Below are 25,944 nucleotides of genomic sequence, written 5' to 3'. Positions count from 1 at the left end.
AAAGCCTAACCTTTCAAAGAGGAGAGTATTTGGAGCAGCATGCTACACTTACAAACTTGACAGATAGAAGCTAGAGTCAAAATGTGAAAGGGAGTCTTTGTAGGTACGACAAGAACAGTCCATCATACCTAGTCTACTATCCAGACACAGGGAAAGTGCTTAAACACAGGCTTGTGAAATTTCATACAGAGTGTGTTAAACAGCAAACCCAGACTGACCAGCCAATGACAGCTGATGATCCCAATGTGAGAGGGGTGTGTACCCCCCCTTCCAACAGCCAACAGTGTTGATCAGACTCCAGAAGAGGTTCAAGATTCTTAAACTGATGCTCAAGATGCATCAATTCTAATAAGGTTGTTAAAGACAGTCTCGATACTGCAGGGTTTGTCTGAGATACTATGAGGAACACGGAAATAATTTTAATACAAGCAGAGAAATGACAGAATAAATTATTAAAACAGAAAAACTATGTAAAATTACTTACCTGCCAACTATTCAGTTCACTAACATCAGGAACTCGCTGCGATGGGAGGAGAATAGTAGACAATGATTGCGCCAAAAGCATCACGCTGCCGCAGTGCCAAGGGAAGCCGCCTGGCGAAGTCCAGGACACGCCATCTAGAAAACTGGAGACCGTGGTATTACTCTTTGGGCTTGATACTTTTAAGTGGTTTTCAGTAGAATCTCCATCAATGAGAACACAGCCTCTACAAAAGCAGCTGGATCTGCCGGGTTTAGGTCGGTCGACCTCCCTGCAGAGTGTCTTGAGAGCTCGTTCCTCTGTAGTCGCCATGTTCCTCCAGAATAAAACAGAGACAGAAACACAAACGACAGTCAGTAAGAGAGTACTGCACAAAATACAGGCGACCACTTAAAACAAAGCTCTGTTGCGTCATTGCAGTCACGTGCAGTCACGTTTCAAGCGCATCAGCTCCCTGGTGCCACTGTAGACCCGAGCAGAACGAGATGAATATAAACAGACATATAAACTAAAATATTAATTAATTAAAATCTGCTCAGAGTAGAAACAGAACCTGATCCACGAGCAAAAGCAGTACTTGACCTAGCTGCTCCTACAGACCCAGTGTGCAAAAGAGGGTTGTAGATCCACTCTGGCGTTTACTAAGGATTACTCAGTGCAGTCTGTGAACTTCCTGAAAATGAAGGGTGAAAGTGTAAAAGCTACAGAACGATGCTGGACTGATTCTTCTCCATATGGAACAGTAAATGTAGTTGTTCAGATAATTGAGTTCACAGCAAGGGATTTTCAGTCATTGATCAGTAAGAACTGCATAAGGCGTGAGACCTCAGCACCTTGATCACAACATCTAAAAACAGCAGAGAAAAACTGGAGAACCCTATTTAATATGGAAAGGTAAATGCTAGTAGAGATCAAATTACCTAAAGAATTCTAGACATCTGCCGTAATGACCACTGCAGTCATTCACAACAAGGACTTAAATAGCCACTAGGCTTAAAATGATAAACTCCATACAACAAGGATGTTAAAGCCAATTTTCTGACGTTACAATTATAAACTATGCAGGAGACAGACAGTCTCGATACTGCAGGGGTTGAGATACTATGAGGGACACGGATTTATTACTTTTTAATACAAGCAAAGAAATTAATAATAAATGGTTATAAAATTGAGTGAATCATGTAAATCACTTACCTGCCAACTATCCAGTTCACTGACATGAACGACGGACCCCAGATGGCTCAAGTAAAGCATCTCTGTGTAAGAGGACCAGACGCAGTCGAAAGGGTTAAGTCTATTATATAGACATGGAAGAGTGAAGGAGACGGTGATGAAGATGAAGACAGAGCTGATATTAAAGACTATAAAGTAGGGACGGTCGCTTGCTGCTCTGTGTTGAATCACGTGTCAAGCTTTTAAAGCAGGACCACATCGAAACAGCAGAAGGTGGTTGCTAAAGGGTTACAGTTAGTTAAAGGGAGTAGATCATAATCATTACTACTAATGGTCAGCAAGAATAACAGTTTATGACTGCAGGTGAGTTTGTTCACAGTACTGAAAGTGAATCCAGGGCAGTTTTAGTTATTATATATTAGAAAGGAGAAATAGGATGATTCAGCTTTAATAAAAGATTGTTTTGTATTCTGCATGACTACACTGAGTTAAAATTCTAATTTTGCATCATAAATATAAAATCAACTACAGCTACAAATTAACTTTTTAAAACACGACTTAAAGATTAGAAAGTAGAGATGTGGTTAAAGAATGCAAATGAACAACTCCGCCTCATGTGGCCTTCTCCCAGGCAGAGGGTGAAAATGGATGATCTTGTACAGAAGAAGGGAGTCACTGCAGCAGTTTGGCAATATTTTGGTTTATAACCAGATGAACACGGAGAACCGTTAGATGTGAACAGTGTTACAAGTAGTCTATATAGAAAACTGATCACCACAAAGGGTGGAAATACTACTAATCTGCAAACACATCTCATCATCCAGCTCAGTTTGCTAAACTGGGTCTGACCCACAGAGAAGCAGTTTGCTGAATTAATAGACAAAAACAAATGCTTTCTCGAAATGCACAAAATACAAATGACAGCACAAAATGGCGAGGGCACGCTACAAGTGGAACCCGTTATATTGTGAAGGGACTGCCTCCATTCAACTCAGTCTAGAAAAAGTCATCATTCAGAGAAATGCCACAAACTTTGAAGTCTCAATTCGAGCTCCTAAGCCATAAGTACTTCAGTAAGACAGCGGTGCAGAGATGTAAAATAACGTTCAAGCTAAAGTTGTGCGTTTGATCAAGAGATCAAACTGGCGTTTACTGAGGATTACTCAGGTGCAGCCTGCGAACTTCCTAAAAACTAAGGATGAAATCATTAAAGCTACTGAGTGATAGTACACACTCTCCAAAGAGAGAGAGGAACGCACCTCAGTACTTAGCTGACTGATTCAGATATTGGAGATCAGACGCTGACCAACACTGACTACTGCTACAGGGTCTGTAATGAACCACATGGCTTTAAAGAGATTCAACTAAATCAACATTCTGGGTTGAAGCTATGAAAGAGGAGAGGACTTCCCTCATTGAAAATGACACATTTACTCTGACCCCTCTCCCAGAAGCTGAGCATGCAGTGAGGGGAAGGTGGGCCTAAGATTAAAAACTGTAGATGGAGCAGAAACGTTATCTAGATGAAAATGGCTTTACACTGAAATCAGGAGGATAACACTGATAATCTGGGTTGATGATCATTTACCAGTTTTCCTACACTGGCAGTACTTAATGATTGTGTTGTAGCAAAAGAAGCAGATTTTCTGAAGCTCCAATTACAAACCATGTGGAGGACAGAGTCTCCATACTGCAGGGTCTGTCTGAGATACTATGAGGGACACTGATATTACTTTTTAAAACAAGCAGAGAAATGACAGAATAAATTATAAAATCCAGTAAATCATGTAAATCACTCACCTGCCCACTATTCAACGCATCCATCCCACAGTCAGCAGTGGGGCTTAAAGAGCTGGGTAAACGGCTCGCTCACTCATCGGTAGGTGGGAAGGGGCAGAAGACTAGGTCCAGAAGCGTGCAGCAGTGTTCCTTCAGGACCTTGCTGCATCGGGGGCCAATCGTAGAGAATGAAGGTACTGAAGGAGTCACACTGCCAATTCAATTCAGACTTTATTTATATAGAGTCTTTCACAACAAATGTCCCAAAGCGCTTTAAACAACGGTGTTGGTACCGGATCTAATACACTGTACATGATGAGGATTTAGAGGAGTTCTAAAAGTACTGTAGGTATGCCATGCAGCTGGAGCAGCATTCTTCATTGTCCACCGCTGTGGTTTGGGACGGATATTGGATTTTTAGTCTAATATTCTCCAATGTATCAGTCGCTGCTACTAATTTCAGCAGGGATATCTGATCTAGTTTGTGTTTTACAGTTGGTAAGTTTAGTCACAGGATTGAAAAGGAATCTCTTCTAATATTTTAATTTAATAATAATTAGGGAGCCTGGGTTAACTCACTCAGCAATCCAAGACCTTTATAATCTTTGAAGGCTTCCGCTACCCAGACTAGACCAGTCAATAGCAGATAGTCCAGAGCAATGAGGTTCTGCAGAATCATCATTCTGTGGGAGGCTAAAGGTAAGCTGATGTTGCTCAACGCAAAAGCAGCGTTATTTATCAGTTGCTCCATTTGTCTTGTAAGGGTACAGACCTGATTCAGGGATTGACAGGAATGACACCATATTATGGAATTACAGCTCCTAGAGAGCTCTCTGCTGACAAGTTCAACCTGGAATACAGGTGCCACTCTGGTCAGTGCTGCCAGCTGTCAGGCTTAGTTTTTCTCCTTTACCTCTTATGGATGGATACAGGTATGCAAGGGTGCATCTGCCATTAAATCTAGAGAGCAATTCAGACCACACAGTGGTTCCACAGAGCCAGTATGTTCCTACTGGTGCGTTCTGTGTGGTTCTGTAGAACACACAAAGAAAGCATACAAGGGAAACTGTCTGTCCCTTAGAAGAGGCTGTTATGGTGATGCCCAGTGTTGTCTGTCAAAACTGTAAGCCAGTTGCCCCATCTGGAGGCTGTTACTGAGAACACAGCCATTGTTCAGCAGTGCCGACACAGAATGAGGACATTTCACTGGGACACTCTGCTCTAGCGTCCGCGCCGCAAATTGCGACAGAGCCAGATAAGTGGCCTGTACTGCTCTTAAACATGGACCCATTTCACATGCTACAGAATCTAACTTGGCTGAATAAGCTGGATGCTGCATACCACCATGTTCCGGATTCAGACAGTAGGTCATAAAACCAGTGTCTTCATGCCCAGACAGGCTTGCTTGGATCACAAAGGTGCAGATATCAAGGCTGATTTCAAATTTGCAAAATCAGTGGTTGTGTCTGTGTGCATAAGAGGGGCATGTTGCCCAGGGATACCTTAAAGCAGATGGTATGATGGTTGTAAAGGTGCAGGATTCTGATCCATCTGAGTGGAACTCAAGTCCTACACAATCTAGCGTGTTGCATGACTGACCTAGAGAAGAGGCTACAGCTGGAGGTTGATGCTGGCGCAACTGTTCAATCTTGGTCAGTGATTGTTGGAGCCTTTTACACATTTTGTGGGCATTCAGTGCAGCCGTTTCGTGCTTTTTACATTCGCTGGTTAACTCTAGGATCTTTCCCTCAGCTTTCTCTATCTTATCCTCCAAATGCCCAAGTTTATACCCCTAGTCTTGTTTTAGTACTTTAGTATTTTTGAGCATTTTGGCCTTTTAAAATCATGAGGTGACGTGACATACACCCAAACTACCAACACAACAAACTTCTCAGAAACAGAAATGGTAACAGCCACAAAAAACTAGGTTTTACATGGGACAAAACTTCTCTCTTTTCAGAGAGGCTAAAGGTTACAGCAGCAGTAACATACTTCCCTGGTTTCAGAGAGACTAAAGGTTACAGCAGCAGTAACGGATATACTTCCCTTGTTTCAGAGAGGCTAAAGGTTCAGCAGCAGTAACATACTTCCCTTGTTTCAGAGACTGACTTACTGACTTCTCTGTCTCAGGAAACCAGAATTTCTCTCAGGTTTGAAATGGCGTTTATTCAAATAGTTAATTCAGCATACAGGAGACAGATTCAGTCAGGAGACTTGATCTTCAGTGTTGACGAGTATATTGATGCAGAGATGTTTGAGTACCTCATTGACAATCACTGCTTTAGGAGCTAGAGATCGTATATTTAACAGCCCAAATTCAACAAGAGTTGACTAAATTTTTTAAAAGCGAACTTTCTGATGTTACAATTACAAACCACACGGGGCACAGACAGTCTCGATACTGCAGTGTTTGTCTGAGATACTTGTGTGAAACTGATGTTACTTTTTAATACAGGCAGAGAAATGACCAAAAATTGGTGGAATCGAGTAAATCGAGTAAATCACTTACCTGCCCACTATCCATTTCACTATCCTGACTGGGAAGGGCCAGTCAGTCCTGGCATAGCACCTTCTTGACGTTCCCGGAGAGAACGATAGACGAAGATGTTGATCCTGGTGTCTTCTTTCAAATGGTGTCCATAATGTCCGAATGATTGTGCTGAAGCTGCCGGACAATGTACAGGACACGGGCACCTGAAAAAAAGGAGATTGTGGTGTTACTCGTTGAACTTTTCAATGTTTAAAAGTAGAATCTTCAACAATGAAAACACTGCCCTGAGGAGTTGTCCTCAGTGACTGAGCAGGTGAAGGAGAATGAGAAGAGCTGAGGACATGGAACCGGTAAGCTGATTAGAAAATCAACTGTGGTGGAGAAACCCTTGGCTGATGCTCCAGGGTCCCTTTCCAGTGCGGGAGTTGAGACAATGACCCTGCGTCCATATCCCGTCGGTGCAGTTGGGACTGCCTCTACAACAGAAGCTGGATCTGTCAGTCAAGCTTGACGACCTCCCTGCAGAGCGTCTGGAGATCTCGTCCCTCCACGGTCGCCATGTTCCTCCAGAGTACACACAAAGACAAACACAAACGACGGTCAGTGAGACAGTACTGTACACATCCCTTTACAAAATTCTCTAGGTTAAGCAATACTGAGAATGAAATATCCTAAAATCTTGTCCAAAAAACTCAGGATCACTAAAAGATTCTCTGGTTTAAACAACCCTGAGAATCAAAATATTACAAGACAATATCTTAGAATCTTCCCATTTAAAACAAATCTGGATCCCGAGACTGAAATGATCTTAAGGCAATGCTTTGGACATAGTCGTCCTTTGAGTCCGGATCGCTGCAAAAAGTCAATGGTCTAAAACAAATGTGAAAATTAAAATATCAAAGGGATCCGGGTTAAGGTAACCTGAAGGTCTAAGAATATGGCGTCCCGTCTCCTCCAGTTTATTAGAAATTGGTAAGGCAAGCGTTCTAATTCATTTACACAGTCACCTCGGGTGCAGAGTCTCAGAGTCAGTAGAGCGCCTGAATTGACTCAGAATCACTCATTGGGATGACGGCGGCCGCCTCTGTCGGTTTCTGATCCTGTCTCTGAAAACTCTGGACCCAGAGGAACACTGGGATCTCGGTGGAACCTCCAAAACTGTGGTAGTGGGATTTGCTTCTCTAGGCTTAAAGAATCAACTCGATCAGTCAGTCTTAGGAATGTAGAGAAACACTTTAATCCTGCAGTAAATGTAACGCTGGTGGAAGACTTCAAAACAGAGTCTTTTCACTAAATGAATGATCTATATACAGCCTGATGAACAACAAGCTTCACTCCCTCTACCATTGATGAGGCCTTTTCATCTTGGAAAGAAAAAGGAGGAAATATCTTAAAGGATCTGTTTATTGATAAAAAGGTTTGAATCTTTTGAACTTAAACTGAATTTAATCTTCAAGATCATTTTTTCAGGTATTTGCAGCTACGTAGTTTTGTGTCCACAAACTTCCTCGTCATTATTAGATACAGTTCTGAACGTCAACCCACAGATAAATGTAATTGGCACCATATCTGTTTCTGAACTCCTTTCATTTGAAACCCTTACAAGTATTAAAGCAGCAGTAGGTGGAGGATCCATCTGTCTATCAATATATTTACTGAATGGTGGTAAAATATTGTAGATAACTCCTCATCTACATGTTTAAACACTTGTACTCGGAAAGAATGGAAGAATTTATATAAATTCTAATAAGATTTTTAAAGCAGATTTTCCGACGTTACAATAAACCATGACCGTCTCAAAAGTGCAGGATTTGTCTGAAATACTATGGATGACAGATATATTACTTTTTAATACAAGCAGAAAAGTGACAGAATAAATGGGTGGAATCAAGTAAATCCTGTAAATCACTTACCTGCCAACTATGCAGTTCACTAACCTGACAGTGTGACTGGGAAGGGTTAGTCAGTCCTGGCCTGACACCTTCTTGATGTTCCCGGAGAGAACGATGGACCCCAGGCGGCTCAGGTGAAGCTCATCTCTGTGTTCGAGAACCGGACGCAGCTGAAAGTTCTCACAGTTCTCTATATACACAGCGCAGACGGACCTGTCCCACAGCCAGCAGTGGAGCGAGAAGAGCTGGGGAAACTGCTCGCTCACTCATCTGTAAGTGGGCAGGGGGCCGAAGACGATAATGCTGGCGCCTGGCTTTTTCTTGAACAGTGTCCAGAAGCAGACGGCAGTGATTCTTCAGGACCACGCTGCATCAGGAGGAGAATAGTGGAGAACGATGGTGCCAAAGCCACCTGGTGACGTCCAAGACACGGGCACCTGGAAAACAGGAGACTGTGGCATTACTCTTCAGGGTCGATACTTTACAGTGTTTTACAGAAGAATCTCCAACAGTGAGAACACCACCCTGAGGAGCTGTCCTCGGTGACGGAGCAGGTGAAGAGCCGAGGTCCCACACAGACACTCAGGTGTAGGAGTGGAGGTAACGACCCTCTTTGTCTGCTGCGTCGGTAGTGCTAGATGGTCACGTTAGAGGAGTCACTAGCAGCCTCCAGCCTCGTCAGCGAAGTTGGACTGCCTCTAAAACAGCAACTGGATTGGCCGTACAAGCTTGACAACCTCCTGGATAGCTCGTTCCTGCGCAGTCGCCTCTGAATAAAAACAGACAGAAACGCAATAACAGGGAGCAGAGAGCACAAGGGTCACAACAAGAAGATAAAGCTAATAAAAATAAGACATGGCCACAAAAATGGTACCAAGTTCACCAACTGAACTGTGAAGTCTGCAGACAAGAGAAATCTGCTCAGAGTAGAAACAGAACCTGATGCACGAGCAAAAGCAGTACTTGAACTAGTACATACTGACCTAGCTGCTCCTATAGATCCAGTGGGGGGTGGGTATGAAAAAAAGGTTCCGCAGCAGACACTCCTGTGAGTCAGTCAAGACACTAAAAACACAGAGACTGATTATGTTCTAGATACTGTTGTATTGAAAGAGACCGGGTTGACCATGAGGCTGAAGCATGGAGCACTGGGCATTAGAAATATGACAGCGTTATGGGTGAATGATGAATAAGTGAGGAAGAATTGAGGACAGGCTGAAGAATAAAGACTCTGAATGAAGTCATTTAGTAGCACTACGATATAGACCTGGAACCTTTCTGAACTTTTATTTAATATTGTGCATGTATTCTGTTTATTTCAAAGAGAGATGTGTATACGCTCAACAGGCAGGAGAAACAAAGCTAATAATTCACACTCTTGATAAACTAGCTTAAGATAACAGTGTTTACAACAATTTAAAAACTTCACACAAGCTTCTAGCAAGACACAAGCTTTAACCTGCCTCTGACCGTGTCCACAGGTTAAACTATGGGGTTTTAGCGCCCCCACAAGGACAAAAAGAGGAATAGCAACAGCCTCTGAGCAGTAGTTCTGTACTGTAACTCACTGCATCAGGAGAAGAATAGTAGAGAAGCATTGTGTCAAGGGAAGCCCTCTCGGTGCAGGAGAGGAGACGAGAGGGCTTCCCTTGACACAATGCTTCTCCTGTATTCAATGACTCTACGTTGACAGAGAGAAAGCCTAACCTTTCAAAGAGGAGAGTATTTGGAGCAGCATGCTACACTTACAAACATGACAGATAGAAGCTAGAGTCAAAATGTGAAAGGGAGTCTTTGTAGGTACGACAAGAACAGTCCATCATACCTAGTCTACTATCAAGACACAGGGAAAGTGCTTAAACACAGGCTTGTGAAATTTCATACAAAGTGTGTTAAAGAACAGCAAACCCAGACTGACCAGTCAATGGCAGCTGATGATCCCAAGGGGAGAGGGGTGTGTACCCCCTATTCCAACAGTGTTGATCAGACTCCAGAAGAGGTTCAAGAGTCTTAAACTGATGCTCAAGATGGTGCTGAAACAGAGGGAGACAGACACAGTACACACTTTTCAAAGAGAGATAGGAAAGCACCTCAGTACTTACTGACTGGGTGTCAGATATTGAAGATCAGACACTGACCAAATAAATTTTAATACAAGCAGAAAAATGACAGAATAAATGATTATTAAAATAGAAAAACTATGTAAAATTCACTAACGTCAGGAACTCGCTGCGTCAGGAGGAGAACAGTAGAGCCAAGGAAAGTCGCCTTGCGAAGTCTAGGACACGGCATCTGGAAAACAGGAGACAGTGGTGTTACTCTTTGGGCTCGATACTTTTAAGTGGTTTTCAGTAGAATCTCCATCAATGAGAACACTGCCCTGAGGGGTTTCCTTGAGGAATGAAGCAGATGAAAGCTGAGGACCTCAAACTGGTTGGAAGAGATGAAAATCAGCTGTGGTGGTGATGCTTCGTTTCAAGCGTGTGAATTCCCCGGTCCCACTGTAGAGTTGAATATAAACGGACACAAGAGATTACATAAAAACTAACATTCAATTAAAAGAACACACACAGGCAGACATCACTGTATGGTGCTCCGGTTTCAGTTTGGACAAAGCTTATGGAAACACAAGTGACTCAGGCAATGGAGGTAAAGCTGAGAAGCCTCGACTCATCTCCCAGAAGCTCCGATAAAAGATTGAAATTTAGCGCTGTACGACATTAAGAAGTCAAGGGAAAGTTTTCAGATCATCACTAATTTGGATCTACAGTCAAAAACTCCTCACTGGTTCGTATAATGGCTAAAAATCTGACAATTTCCATACAAGGGAAGAAACAGGCCTAGCAGATCAACCTCACCATCTAAGCTAACAGACATGGAGGGATGAAGAGATTCTCTGTGATTTGAAAACGGACATCTCCGAGCTTCTCTGGTCAGAACTCAAGTCCACACTTGCTGAAGAGTTCGAAGGCATAAAAGCAAAACCGCAGAAGTGAATAGCATAACTCTGCTCCGCTCCGACTTTCAAGCACTGTATAATAATAAGAAAAGGAAAAATAACGTACAGTTATGAAGTAGGAGTGTGAGTAGGTGCTGGACAGAGATAACGAAGAGCTACAGCTAATGTATGAGCAGGTTATGAAGTAGGAGTGTGAGTAGGTGCTGGACATATGCTCAGTGTTCATGTTAAAGTCCATTCTGAGTAGAGGGACAGGCCTGATACCAACACGCAGGAACTGAGACCAAAAAAGGGCAACTCCAGGCAGGCAGCTCAGGACATGAGGGGAGAGAGAGAAAAAGATGAAGATTAGAACAAGCTTTACGTTTAGTGAGAGACCTGTAGCAGAAATAGTTAGAGACAACCACAATAATAGTAATAAAAAGCCTGTAATCAGAGCAGGACAGAACAGTGGTGAACTGTAATCAGAGCAGGACAGAACACAGAACTGGAGAGTTCTCTGAAAGCTGGTGTAAAGAGAGAAGTTGTTCATCTAGATTTAAAGACTGAGAGTGTGTCTGATTCCCGGATATTAACAGGGAGCTTGTTCCAAAGTTGGGGGCTTTATAAAAGAACGCTCTTCCTCCTGCGCTGGTTTTTCTAATACGTGGGACTGATAATAGGCCAGCATCTTGCGAGCGGAGTGTACGTGGAGGGCTGTAAGATGTAAGAAGTTCCTCCAGATAATGCAGGGTCAGACCACTGAGAGATTCATATGTTAGAAGAATTTTATAATCTGTACTGAATTTAACAGGTAACCAGCGTAAGAATGAAAGAACTGGACTAATATGATCAGATTAAAAAAATGACACATTTACTCTGACCCCTCTCCCAGAAGCTGAGCATGCAGTGAGGGGAAGGTGGGCCTAAGATTAAAAACTGTAGATGGAGCAGAAACGTTATCTAGATGAAAATGGCTTTACACTGAAATCAGGAGGATAACACTGATAATCTGGGTTGATGATCATTTACCAGTTTTCCTACCCTTAGGATGGAGGCAGCAGCCACACAATCCCTGAATATCATTAAGAGTAGTAGTACTGAATGATGGTGTAACAAAAGAATTTAGATCAATTCTAATAAGATTTTTAAAGCAGATTTTCTGAAGCTCCAGTTATAAACCATGTGGAGGACAGACAGTCTCCATACTGCAGGATTAGTCTGAGATACTGATATTCCTGTTTAAGACAAGCATGAAATGATTCTAAAAAATGATTACTAAATTCAGTTAATAATGTAAATTATTACCTGCCCACTATACAGCTGCCTAATCTAGGGTCCTGTCTTTTTCCGAGTGGTGTCCAGAAGTGTGTGGCAGTGCTCCTTAAGGGCCTCACTGCATCATGTAGAGAAAAGTGGAGAAAGTTGGCAATGTCCAGGACTCCTGGAGGAAAAAAAAACATTTTAAGGAAAAATGTGAAGTTGAAGAACTGATAACCTCACACCAGTAAATTTAGATGAAAAGCAGCTGAGGTGGTGGAGGAGCCCTCTGCTTTTCCAGGCCAGGCCCCAGGCCCTTTCTGGTGCAGGAGTGAAGACAACAACCCTCTGTGTCCGCCACGCCGGTAGTGCTGGATTTAAGATGGCCATCGTTGGAGGAGTCACGAACAGACTCCAGCCTCGTCTTCCGTCAGTGGAGTTTGGACTGCCTCTACAACAGCAGCAGTCAAGCTTGACGACCTTCTTGCAGAGCGTCTGGAGATCTCGCTCCTCCGCGGCCACCAAGTTACTCCAGAGTAAACACAGACAAACGCAAACAACGGTCAGTGAAAGAGTACTGTACAGCAAAACAGGGAGCAGAGAGCACAAGCATCACAACAACCGTCTCAGATGAAGACAGAGCTGATATTAAAGACTATAAAGTAGGGACTCAACTGTTCATGTCGAATCAGTTTTAAAAGCAGAACCACATCAAAAATATATATATATATATATACATAGAAAATGTGTAGGATAGGATTACTGTGTTTATATGTCAATTATTTTAGCCATTCAACATGGTCACAGGTAGACATAGGACATTGAGCATGGTAAGGCCCATCGGCTGTTTCGCTTGCTGGGGGGGGGGATAAATATATCTCTATATATAGTAGATACCTTTATACTTAATAAAGCGCTACTAATCATAACTGTAACTATGTATTAATGTCACGTGTATAGTCTGAACTCTTTGGGTATTATAAACCCCCTTGTCTTAGAACCTTCAAAATGTCTAATTTGAACAGCCCTGAAAAACATTTACTTCCAAAACCTTGCTTTAGAATCTTTGAATTTTCTAAAAAAAATAAAATAAGTGCAGATCCCTTTACAAAATTCTCTAGGTTGAACAGTAATGAATAATTAAATGTCCTAAAAATTTAATTTGCAATAAATTTGGATTCCTAAAAAACAACTCTGAGAATAAAAATATTTCAAGACAATATCTTAGGATCCAGATTTATTTTAAATTCTAAGATTCTAGAAAGATTCTGAGATATTCCCAGTTCAGACAACTGTGAGACTGAAATGATCTTAAGGCAATGCTTTGGACATCTTCATCCTTTGAGTCCAGATCGCTGCAAAAAGTCAATGGTCTAAAACAAATGTGAAAATGAAAATATCAAAGGGATCCGGGTTAAAGTAAACTGAAGGTCTAAGAATATGGCGTCCCGTCTCCTCCCGTTTATTCTAAGTAAGGCAAGCGGTCTAATTAATTTACTCACAGTCACCTCGGGTACAGAGTCTCAGAGTCAGTAGAGCGCCTGAATTGACTCAGAATCACTCATTGGGATGACGGCGGCCGCCTCTGTCGGTTTCTGATCCTGTCTCTGAAAACTCTGGACCCAGAGGAATACTGGGATCTCGGCGGAACCTCCAAAACTGTGGTAGTGGGATTTGCTTCTCTGCGCTTCAAGAATCAACTCGATCAGTCAGTCTTAGGAATGTAGAGAAACACTTTAATCCTGCAGTAAACGTAACGCTGGTGGAAGACTTCAGAACAGACTTTTTTCAATAAATGAATGATCTATATACAACCTGATGAACAACAAGCTTCACTCCCTCTACCATTGATGAGGCCTTTTCATCTTGGAGAGAAAAAGGAGTAAATGTCTTAAAGGATCTGTTTATTGATAAAAGGTTTGAATCTTTTGAACTTAGAACTGAATTTAATCTTCAAGCTCATTTTTTCAGGTATTTGCAGCTACGTAGTTTTGTGTCCACAAACTTCCTCGTCATTATTAGATACAGTTCTGAAGGTCAACCCACAGATAAAAAATGTAATTGGCACCATATCTGTTACTGAACTCATTTCATATGAAACCCTTACAAGTATTAAACCAGCAGTAGGTGCAGGATCCATCTGTCCATCAATATATTTACTGAATGGTGGTAAAATATTGTAGATAACTCTCCTCATCTACATGTTTAAAACATTATAATTCAGTTTAAAATAGTGCATTCCTCACACTGGTCTAAGGCAAGGCTGGCAGAATTTGTATAAAACATGAATCTAATGTGAGATAGAGGTCAAAAAGAATCAACAACACAGGCACACGTTCTGGTTTTGTCTAAAAATGACAATCTTTTGGAATTATGTTTTCTTCATTTTTAAACAGCCGATTCAGCCTTCCCCTACATCAGCTATATTCAGGGTGAATCCTCAAGGGCTTTATCTGGGGAAATCTTGTTCAAAAGGTGCTGGCTAAGACTGCTTAGATTACTTCAAGGGAAAGAGAAAAACCCTCCTACCTAAAATTGGGTGCAGTGGTGAATTTAATACTACTTGGCAACCTGTCTTGACTTAGACAATATGGATTAATTGGCTGGTTAGCACCCAGTTTAAATCTATTTCACTATGTAAAATTCTGCAGTCATTTACATTTACTCTCTTACCCTTTGTGTTTCTTTGGACACTTGTATGTGCTTTTATGACTTCATATTCAGAAATTACCTGTATTTATACAGTTAGAGTAAGTTCATCTTAAATGCAAGACGACTCCTCTTCCAGGGGGCCCTGTGTGAACAGATTTTATGACCCCCACCAATGTAATAAACAGACCTACACCTTTGATTTAGTTTCACAGAGATCTAGTGAACTAAGGTGGCTAGCAGTCATAACTTCATTGACGATGACTGCTTTAGAGGCTATAGATCATTACAATTACAAGCCATGACAGTCATAGTATTTCAAATCCTGCAGTATTGAGACTGAGACTGATTTATTACTTTTTAATACAAGTGACAGAATAAAGGGCAATAATATAGTCAATAATAATCAAGTAAATCATGTAAATCACTTACTTGCCAACTATGCAGTTCACTAACCTGACAGTGTGACTGGGAGGGGCCAGTCAGTCCTGGCACCATCTTGATGTTCCCGGAGAGAACGATGGATCCCAGGCGGCTCAGGTGAAGCTCATCTCTGTGTTAGAGGACCGAACGCAGCTGGAAGCTCTCCCAGTTCTCTACAAACTGAGACAGACCTGTCCCACAGCCAGCAGTGGAGCGAGAAGAGCTGGGGAAACCCCTTCTTCAGGACCACGCTGCATCAGGTCGGCGAATAGTGGAGAACGATGGTGCCAAAGCCACCTGGTGACGCCCAGGACACGGGTACCTGGAAAACAAAGACCGTGGCATTACTCTTTAGGGTCGATACTTTTCAGTGTTTTACAAAAGAATCTCCAATAGTGAGAACACAACCCTGAGGAGTCGTCCTCTGTGACTGAGCAGGTGAAGAGCTGAGGTTCTCGAACAAGTAAGCAGAGGCGAAAAATGGCTGTGGTGGTGGAAGAGTCCTTGGCTTTTCCCAACCATGCTGACATTTCCAGGTCCTCTCAGGTGCAGGAGAGGAGATGATGACCTTCTGTGTCCACCGTGCTGGTAGAGCTGGAATTAAGACAGTCACATTGGAGGAGACACCGGCAGCCTCCAGCCTCATCTTCCATCAGTGGAATTTGGACTGCCTCTACAACAGCAGCTGGAGCCGTACAAGCTTGACAACCTCCTGGAGAGCTCATTCCTCTGTAGTCGCTTCTGAGTGAAAACACAAACAAGTGTACTGAGAGTACTGTACAGTAACATGGTCCTGGAGGAACGCTGTTTCGTTTCACTGTGTACTCTGTATGTAGTTGAAATGACAAAAGCCACTTGACTTGACTAAGACAGGAAGCAGAGAGCACAAGGTTTCATAAGACAAAGCTAATAAAAGAAGACAAAGCCACAAAAACTGAAGTCCGCAGACAAGAGAAATCTGCTCAGAGTAGAAACAGAACCTGATGCACGAGCAAAAGCAGTACTTGAACTAGTACACACTGACCTAGCTGGTTGTACAGATCCAGGTGTGTGTGTGGGTTTTTTTTTTGTTTTCAGAAGAAACAAAGCTAATAATTACCACTCAAAGCTTCTAGCAAGACACCAGCTTTCAACAAGCCTCTGACCATTTCCACAGGTTAAACTATGGGGTTTTAGCGCCCCCACAAGGACGAAAAGAGGAATAGCAAGGACACCAGGACGTTGACTAAGAACACAAATTTAGCACATATCCACAGAATTACACCATCCATACTAACCTAAAACAGCTCAGTAGTGTGAAACATGTGAAGAAATAACAGAAACCATGAAGATTCAGTAATACATAGGTAAACACTGAAGCTACATTGCTAAGGAGAAAGCTAGCATAGCAACAGAACTAAGCCATTTCCAAACTAAATGAAGAGCAGCTTACTTTGTGTCTCAGACTCAAAATTAAAGGCACCCACAGTCACACAGCTTGAGCAGTTTCTAAAGATCAGTCTTCCAGAGGAGCTACAGAGCAAGACCACGCTGCAGCTTTACAGCGGAGGCTCCTGATTGGCTGATTAAGGAGTCACAGGCAGCCTCCAGCCTCGTCTTCCATCTGATGAGTTTGGACTGCCTCTGCCGGTCAAGCTTGGCGATGTCTGGAGATCTCGTTCTGCCGTGGTCACCATGTTCCTCGAGATTAAACAGACAGAAACGGTCAGATGGTCAGTGAGAGTACACTCGGGAAGGTTATTAATGAAAACACTAGCTGTCAAGCATTTAGCTTCAAAATCTGAGGTTTGGGTTGAGCATAGAACTGAACTAAACTGAGGTGATGCTGCCACAACCACTTCCACGTAACTGCAATAGCTAAACCTTGGAGTCGATGCATTCAGAATAAAACAGCAACAGCCTTCTTAACTCGCCAGGGACGTGACGAACAGCCAAAAATACGGTACCAAGTTCCCCATTAAAGAGTACAATAGGCTTTATTACCTGAATGTGGTCAATGATCAAAGTGGTGATGGTTGCAGTGTGTTACAATATTCAAACAGCATGAAATCCTTGATCACTGTAATTATGATGTTTCACATTATGCAGTAGAGAGCATGAAGATCAAGGGTAAGATTGATAAACTGAACCTAAACTGAAGTCTGCATACAAATGCAAGAAGCCACAAATTGGACAAAGCAGTTTTGCAAATAAGACAGCATGAAGAAATCAACAGCAATCTGTTGTTCAGAAAACTTGTTAAAGACCAAAAAGAGGCCAATGTTGACCAAGTTGTTGAGTTTCAGAAAAAGGCCTACAAAGACGAGCAGCAGAGACAGACTTGACAGTAAGGGTCCAAAAGAGTACCAAAAAAGTCGCAAATGTGGACGCTGCGGTAAAGCTGTACAACTTGCTGTGCCGCAAGAGGCGCAGAGTGCAGAAAACGTCGAAAGAAAGGACATTTTGCATTTTGCTAAGAATACGGAGTCCCGTCTCCTCCTGTTTATTCTAAATTCGTAAGGCAAATGGTCTAATTCATTTACTTACAGTCACCTCGGGTACAGAGTCTCAGAGTCAGTAGAGCGCCTGAATTGACTCAGAATCACTCAATGGGATGACGGCGGCCGCCTCTGTCAGTTTCTGATCCTGTCTCTGAAAACTCTGGACCCAGAGGAATATTGGGATATCAGTGGAACCTCCAAAACTGTGGTAGTGGGATTTGCTTCTCCACGCTTAAAGAATCAACTCGATCAGTCAGTCTTAGCAATGTAGAGAAACTTTAATCCTGCATTAAACGTAACGCTGGTGAAAGACTTCAGAACTGCGTCTGACAAAAAAAGAACGAAAAAAAAAAAGAAAAAATTAGTACAGTACAGATTCAAAGAGCCTCTTCACTAAATGAATGATCTATATACAGCCTGATGATTAACAACAACCTTCACTCCCTCTACCATTGATGAGGCCTTTTCATCTTGGAGAGAAAAAAAGAGGAAACGTCATAAAGGATCTGTTTATTGATAAAAGGTTTGCATCTTTTGAACTTAGAACTGAATTTAATCCTCAAGCTCATTTTTATAGGTATTTGCAGCCAAGTAGTTTTGTGTCCACAAACTTCCTCGTCATTATTAGATACAGTTCTGTCAACGTCAACCCACAGATAAAAAAATCTGGCACCATATCTGTTACTGAACTCATTTCATATGAAACCCTTACAAATATTAAAGCAGCAGTAGGTGCAGGATCCATCTGTCAATCAAAATTCAGACTGGTCTGGACATGTACTGGCTTAAGCAGGTTGGAGGTTTGGAGTCTGACTGTTTGAGGCTGTGGACAGGTGTCTTTTATACAGATAACGAGGTCAAACGGGTGCCAAATTACAGACCTCTCATCTTTCTAAATAGGAGAACTTGCACAATCAGTGTCTGACTAAATACTTTTTTGCCCCAGTGTATAATTTATGTAAATTTTCCCCGTTATACACACACAAATATATTTATCCTTCAGCCCAAATTCAATGCAGAACTGATCGTACTCAGAAAGATGGAAGAACTTATATAAATTCTAATAAGATTTCTAAAGCAGATTTTCCGACGTTACAATTACAAACCATGACAGTCTCAATACTGCAGGATTTGTCTGAGATACTATGAGTGACACTGATATATTACTTTAATACAAGCAGAAAAGTGACAGAATAAATGGGTGGAATTAAGTAAATCATGTAAATCACTTACCTGCCAACTATGCAGTTCACCAACCTGACAGTGTGACTGGGAAGGGCCACTCAGTCCTGGCACCTTCTTGATGTTCCCGGAGAGAACGATGGATCCCAGGCGGCTCAGGAGAAGCTCAGGCTGAAGCATGGAGCACTGGGCATTAGAAATATGACAGCGTTATGGGTGAATGATGAAGGAAGAATTGAGGACAGGCTGAAGAATAAAGACTCTGAAATAAACAGAATACATGCACAATATTAAATAAAAGTTCAGAAAGGTTCCAGGTCTATATCCTAGTGCTACTAAATGACTTCATTCAAAGAGAGATGTGTATACGCTCAACAGGCAGGAGAAAAAGCTAATAACTACCACTCAAAGCTTCTAGCAGGACACCAGCTTTAACCTGCCTCTGACCGTTTCCACAGGTTAAACTAGGGGGTTTTAGTGCCCCCACAAGGACAAAAAAAGGAATAGCAACAGCCTCTAAGCAGTAGTTCAATAAGCACCAGGACGTTGACTAAGAACACAAATTTCACATATCCACAGAATTACACCATCCATACCAACCTAAAACAGCTCAGTAGCGTGAAACGTGAAGAAATAACAGAAACCATAAAGATTCAGTAATACATAGGTAAACACTGAAGCTACATTGCTAAGGAGAAAGCTAGCATAGCAACAGAACTAAGCCATTCCCAAACTAAATGAACAGCAGCTTACTTTGTGTCTCAGATTTTAAATTAAAGGCACCCACAGTCACACAGCTTGAGCAGTTTCTAAAAGGTCAGTCTTCCAGAGGAGCTACAGAGCTCGGTCACATCGGCTTGTTCACCCTGCTGCAAGACCACGCTGCTGCTTTACAGCGGAGGCTCCTGATTGGCTGAGACTCCACATTATATACTGACCAATGTGGCTGAAGCTTCGTGAATATTAAATGAGGTCACTGATTTAAGAAGCTTTTGGACAGATCCAGGGTTGGAGATCCACTCAGACATTTACTGAGGATTACTCAGATGCAGGCTGTGAACTTCCTGAAAACCAAGGGTGAAACAGTTAAAGCTATTGAGAGATGTTTGACCGATTCGTCTCCATATGGATCAGTAAAATGTATTTGTTCACATAATGGTTCAGAGTTCACAGCAACAGATTTACAGTCATTGCTCTGTAAGCAGGGGATAAGGCGTGAGACCTCAGCAGCTATATATTTGTATTAAAATGACTACGTTGACAGAGAGAAAGCATAATCTTTCAAAGAGGAGAGTATTTGGAGCAGCATGCTACACTTACAAACATGACAGATAGAAGCTAGAGTCAAAATGTGAAGGACTGTTCTTGTTGTTCATACAAAGACTCTCTATCATACCTAGTTTACTATCCAGACACAGGGAAAGTGCTTAAACACAGGCTTGTGAAATTTCATACAAAGTGTGTTAAAGAACAGCAAACCCAGACTGACCAGTCAATGTCAGCTGATGATCCCAAGGGGAGAGGGGTGTGTACCCCCCATTCCAACAGCCAACAGCGTTGATCAGACTCCAGAACAGGTCTAAGTCTTAAACTGTTAAAAGGTAAGTCTAAAACGTTATCTAGATGAAAATGGCTTTACACTGAAATCAGGAGGATAACACTGATAATCTAGGTTGATGATCATTTACCAGTTTTCCTACCCTTAGGACGGCGGCAGCAGCAACACAATCCCCGAATATTGTTAAGAGTAGCAGTACTTAATGATTGTGTTGTAGCAAAAGAAGCAGATTTTCTGAAGCTCCAATTACAAACCATGCGGAGGACAGAGTCTCCATACTGCAGGGTTTGTCTGAGATACTATGAGGGACACTGATATTACTTTTTAAAACAAGCAGAGAAATGACAGAATAAATGATTATAAAATCCAGTAAATCATGTAAATCACTCACCTGCCCACTATCTGACGCATCTGTCCCACAACCAGCAGTGGGGCTTAAAGAGCTGGGTAAACGACTCGCTCACTCATCGGTAGGTGGGAAGGGGCAGAAGACTAGGTCCAGAAGCGTGCAGCAGTGTTCCTTCAGGACCTTGCTGCATCGGGGGCCAATCGTAGAGAATGAAGGTACTGAAGGAGTCACACTGCCAATTCAATTCAGACTTTATTTATATAGAGTCTTTCACAACAGAGGTCCCAAAGCTCTTTAAACAACGGTGTTGGTACCGGATCTAATATACTGTACATGATGTGGATTTAGAGGAGTTCTAAAGTACTGTAGGTATGCCATGGAGCTGGAGCAGCATTCTTCATTGTCTACCGCTGTGGTTTGGGACGGATATTGGATTTTTAGACATTCTCCAATGTATCAGTCGCTGCTACTAATTTCAGCAGGGATATCTGATCTAGTTTGTGTTTTACGGTTGGTAAGTTTAGTCACAGGATTGAAAAGGAATCTTTTCTAATATTTTAATGTAATAATAATTAGGGAGCCTGGGTTAACTCACTCAGTAAGACGTTTATAATCTTTGAAGGCTTCCGCTACCCAGACTAGACCAGTCAATAGCAGATGATTATTTCGATGGGGAGAGACGAGCAAAATGTCTTGATAAACTTGGGTAACAGATCTTAGAAAGCAGCCGAGTTTCAGTATTGTAAACGCCAAGCCCCAAATACTGAGGGTAAAGACTGGTAATCTTAGACACAAGAAAGAGAGATTACTGTGGGCCAATCAGAAAACCCCAGGATCGCCTACAGAGCCGGAGCAAACACCCCCCTAGAGACAACACAAAGGAGTAAGAGAACAAGTATGAAACATACGTACAATGAGAAATCCAAAAAAAAAAAAAAAAAAAGTTACAATACCTGTTACGCTGCAAAATAGAACAAGGCCCATCTCTACAACGTTATGAACAATTCTGATACTTGGCCACATGGACTTCTTGGGCCTTTCTGGCATGTTTGATACCTGGTCATGCAAATTGAATTGAAATGTCTTTCCTAGGATTCATAACATCAGTGCAGCTTTCAGGACCTACTAGTGAGCAAGTTCCACTTTGGCTGGATAGCAGATAGTCCAGAGCAATGAGGTTCTGCAGAATCATCATTCTGTGGGAGGCTAAAGCTAAGCTGATGTTGCTCAACGCAAAAGCAGTGTTATTTATCAGTTGCTCCATTTGTCTTGTGAGGGTACAGACCTGATTCAGGGATGACACCATATTATGGAATTACAACTCCTAGAGAGCTCTCTGCTGACAAGTTCAACCAGCTGCCAGCTGTAAGGCTTAGTTTTTCTCGTTTACCTCTTATGGATGGATACAGGTATGCAAGGGTGCATCTGCCATTAAATCTAGCAATTCAGACCACGCAGTGGTTCCACAGAGCCAGTATGTTCCTACTGTGGTTCTGTAGAACACACAAAGAAAGCATACAAGGGACACTGTCTGTCCCTTAGAAGAGGCTGTTATGGTGATGCTCAGTGTTGATATCTTCAAAACTGTCAAAAGTGTAAGCCAGTTGCCCCATCTGGAGGCTGTTACTGAGAACACACGGCCATTGTTCAGCAGTGCCGACACAGAATGAGGACATTTCACTGGGACACTCTGCTCTAGCGCCTGCGCCGCAAATTCCAACAGTGCCAGATAAGTGGCCTGTACTGCTCTTCAATATAGACCCATTTCACATGCTACAGAATCCAACTTAGCTGAATAAGCTGGACGCTGCATACCACCATGTTGCTGATTCAGACAGTAGGTCATAAAACCAGCGTCTTCATGCCCAGACAGGCTTGCTTGGATCAGAAAGGTGCAGATATCAAGGCTGATTTCAAATTTGCAAAAGCATTGGTTGTGTCTGTGTGCATAAGAGGGGCATGTTGCCCAGGGATAAAAGCAGATCGTATAGTGGTTGTAAAAGTGCAGGATTCTGATCCATCTGAGTGGAACTCAAGTCCTACACAATGTAGCGTGTTGCATGACTGACCTAGAGAAGAGGCTACAGCTGGAGGTTGATGCTGGCGCAACTGTTCATTGTTGGAGCCTTTTACACATTTTGTGGGCATTCAGTGCAGCTGTTTCATGCTTTTTACATTCGCTGGTTAACTCTAGGATATTTCCCTCAGCTTTCTCCAGCTTATCCTTCAAATGCCCAAGTTTATACCCCTAGTCTTGTTTTAGTACTTTAGTATTTTTGAGCATTTTGGCCTTTTAAAATCATGAGGTGTCGTGACAAACACCCAAACTACCAACACAACAAACTTCTCAGAAACAGAGATGGTAACGGCCACAAAACCCTAGATTTTACAAGTGACAAAACTTCTCTCTTTTCAGAGAGGCTAAAGGTTACAGCAGCAGTAACAGATACACTTCCCTTGTTTCAGAGACTGACTTACTGACTTCTCTGACTCAGGAAACCAGAATTTCTCTCAGGTTTGAAATGGCGTTTATTCAAATTGTAAATTCAGCATACAGGAGACAGATTCAGTCAGGAGACTTGATCTTCAGTGTTGACGAGTATATTGATGCAGAGATGTTTGAGTACCTCATTGACAATCACTGCTTTAGGAGCTAGAGATCGCATATTTAACAGCCCAAACTCAACAAGAGAACTGCTTTTACTCAATTTTTTAAAAGCGAACTTTCTGATGTTACAGTTACAAACCACACGGGGCACAGACAGTCTCGATACCGCAGGGTTTGTCTGAGATACTTGTGTGAAACTGATGTTACTTTTTAATACAGGCAGAGAAATGACCAAAAATTGGTGGAATCGAGTAAATCACTTACCTGCCCACTATCCATTTCACTATCCTGACTGGGAAGGGCCAGTCAGTCCTGGCATAGCACCTTCTTGACGTTCCCGAAGAGAACGATAGACGAAGACGTTGATCCTGGTGTCTTCTTTCAAATGGTGTCCATAATGTCCGAATGATTGTGCTGAAGCTGCCGGACAATGTACAGGACACGGGCACCTGAAAAAAAGGAGATTGTGGTGTTACTCGTTGAACTTTTCAGTGTTTTAAAGTAGAATCTTCAACAATGAGAACACCGCCCTGAGAAGTTGTCCTCAGTGACTGAGCAGGTGAAGGAGAAGAAGAGCTGAGGACATTGAACCGGTAAGCTGAGTTGAAAATCAACTGTGGTGGAGAAACCCTTGGCTGATGCTCCAGGGTCCCTTTCCAGTGCGGGAGTTGAGACAATGACCCTGCGGCCATATCCCATCGGCGCAGTTGGGACTGCCTCTACAACAGAAGCTGGATCTGTCAGTCAAGCTTGACGACCTCCCTGCAGAGCGTCTGGAGATCTCGTCCCTCCACGGTCACCATGTTCCTCCAGAGTACACACAAAGACAAACACAAACGACGGTCAGTGAGACAGTACTGTACACATCCCTTTACAAAATTCTCTAGGTTAAGCAATACGGAGAATGAAATATCCTAAAATCTTAAAAAAAATCTCCAAAAAACTCTGGATCACTAAAAGATTCTCTGGTTTAAACAACCCTGAGAATCAAAATATTACAAGACAATATCTTAGAATCTTCCCATTTAAAACAAATCTGGATCCCGAGACTGAAATGATCTTAAGGCAATGCTTTGGACATAGTCGTCCTTTGAGTCCGGATCGCTGCAAAAAGTCAATGGTCTAAAACAAATGTGAAAATTAAAATATCAAAAGGGATCCAGGTTAAAGTAACCTGAAGGTCTAAGAATAAGGCGTCCCGTCTCCTCCAGTTTATTAGAAATTGGTAAGGTAAGCGTTCTAATTAATTTACTTATAGTCACCTCGGGTACAGAGTCTCGGAGTCAGTAGAGCGCCTGAATTGACTCAGAATCACTCATTGGGATGACGGCGGCCGCCTCTGTTGTTTTCTGATCCTGTCTTTGAAAACTCTGGACCCAGAGGAATACTGGGATCTCGGTGGAACCTCCAAAACTGTGGTAGTGGGATTTGCTTCTCCGTGATTAAAGAATCAACTCGATCAGTCAGTCTTAGGAATGTAGAGCAACACTTTAATCCTGCAGTAAACGTAACGCTGGTGGAAGACTTCAGACTTCAGTTTTTTCACTAAATGAATGATCTATATACAGCCTGATGAACAACAAGCTTCACTCCCTCTACCATTGATGAGGCCTTTTCATCGTGGAGAGAAAAAGGAGGAAACGTCTTAAAGGACCTGTTTATTGATCAAAGGTTTGAATCTTTTGAACTTAAACTGAATTTAATCTTCAAGCTCATTTTTTCAGGTATTTGCAGCTACGTAGTTTTGTGTCCACAAACTTCCTCGTCATTAGATACAGTTCTGAACATCAACCCACAGATAAAAAAATGTAACTGGCACCATATCTGTTACTGAACTCATTTCATATGAAACCCTTACAAGTATTAAAGCAGCAGTAGGTGCAGGATCCATCTGTCTATCGATATATTTACTGAATGGTGGTAAAATATTGTAGATAACTCCTCATCTACATGTTTAAACACTTGTACTCGGAAAGAATGGAAGAATTTCTATAAATTCTAATAAGATTTTTAAAGCAGATTTTCCGACGTTACAATAAACCATGACAGTCTCAAAACTGCAGGATCTGTCTGAAATACTATGGATGACACTGATCCATGACTTACTTTTTAATACAAGCAGAAATGTGACTGAATAAATGGGTGGAATCAAGTAAATCACTTACCTGCCAGCTATGCAGTTCACTAACCTGACAGTGTGACTGGGAAGGGTTAGTCAGTCCTGGCCTGACACCTTCTTGATGTTCCCGGAGAGAACGATGGACCCCAGGCGGCTCAGGTGAAGCTCATCTCTGTGTTCGAGAACCGGACGCAGCTGAAAGCTCTCCCAGTTCTCTATATACTCAGCGCAGACGGACCTGTCCCACAGCCAGCAGTGGAGCGAGAAGAGCTGGGGAAACTGCTCGCTCACTCATCTGTAAGTGGGCAGGGGGCCGAAGACGACAATGCTGGCGTCTGGCTTTTTCTTGAAAAGTGTCCAGAAGCAGGTGGCAGTGCTTCTTCAGGGCCACGCTGCATCAGGAGGAGAATAGTGGAGAACGATGGTGCCAAAGCCACCTGGTGACGTCCAAGACACGGGCACCTGGAAAACAGAGACCGTGGCATTACTCTTTAGGGTCAAAACTTTTCAGTGTTTTACAGAAGAATCTCCAACAGTGAGAACACCGCCCTGAGGAGTTGTC

Source organism: Salminus brasiliensis, chromosome 24 (genome assembly GCF_030463535.1).
Source record: "Salminus brasiliensis chromosome 24, fSalBra1.hap2, whole genome shotgun sequence".
In the NCBI taxonomy this organism is placed as follows: domain Eukaryota; kingdom Metazoa; phylum Chordata; class Actinopteri; order Characiformes; family Bryconidae; genus Salminus; species Salminus brasiliensis.
Note: the sequence above shows the minus strand (reverse complement) of the source record.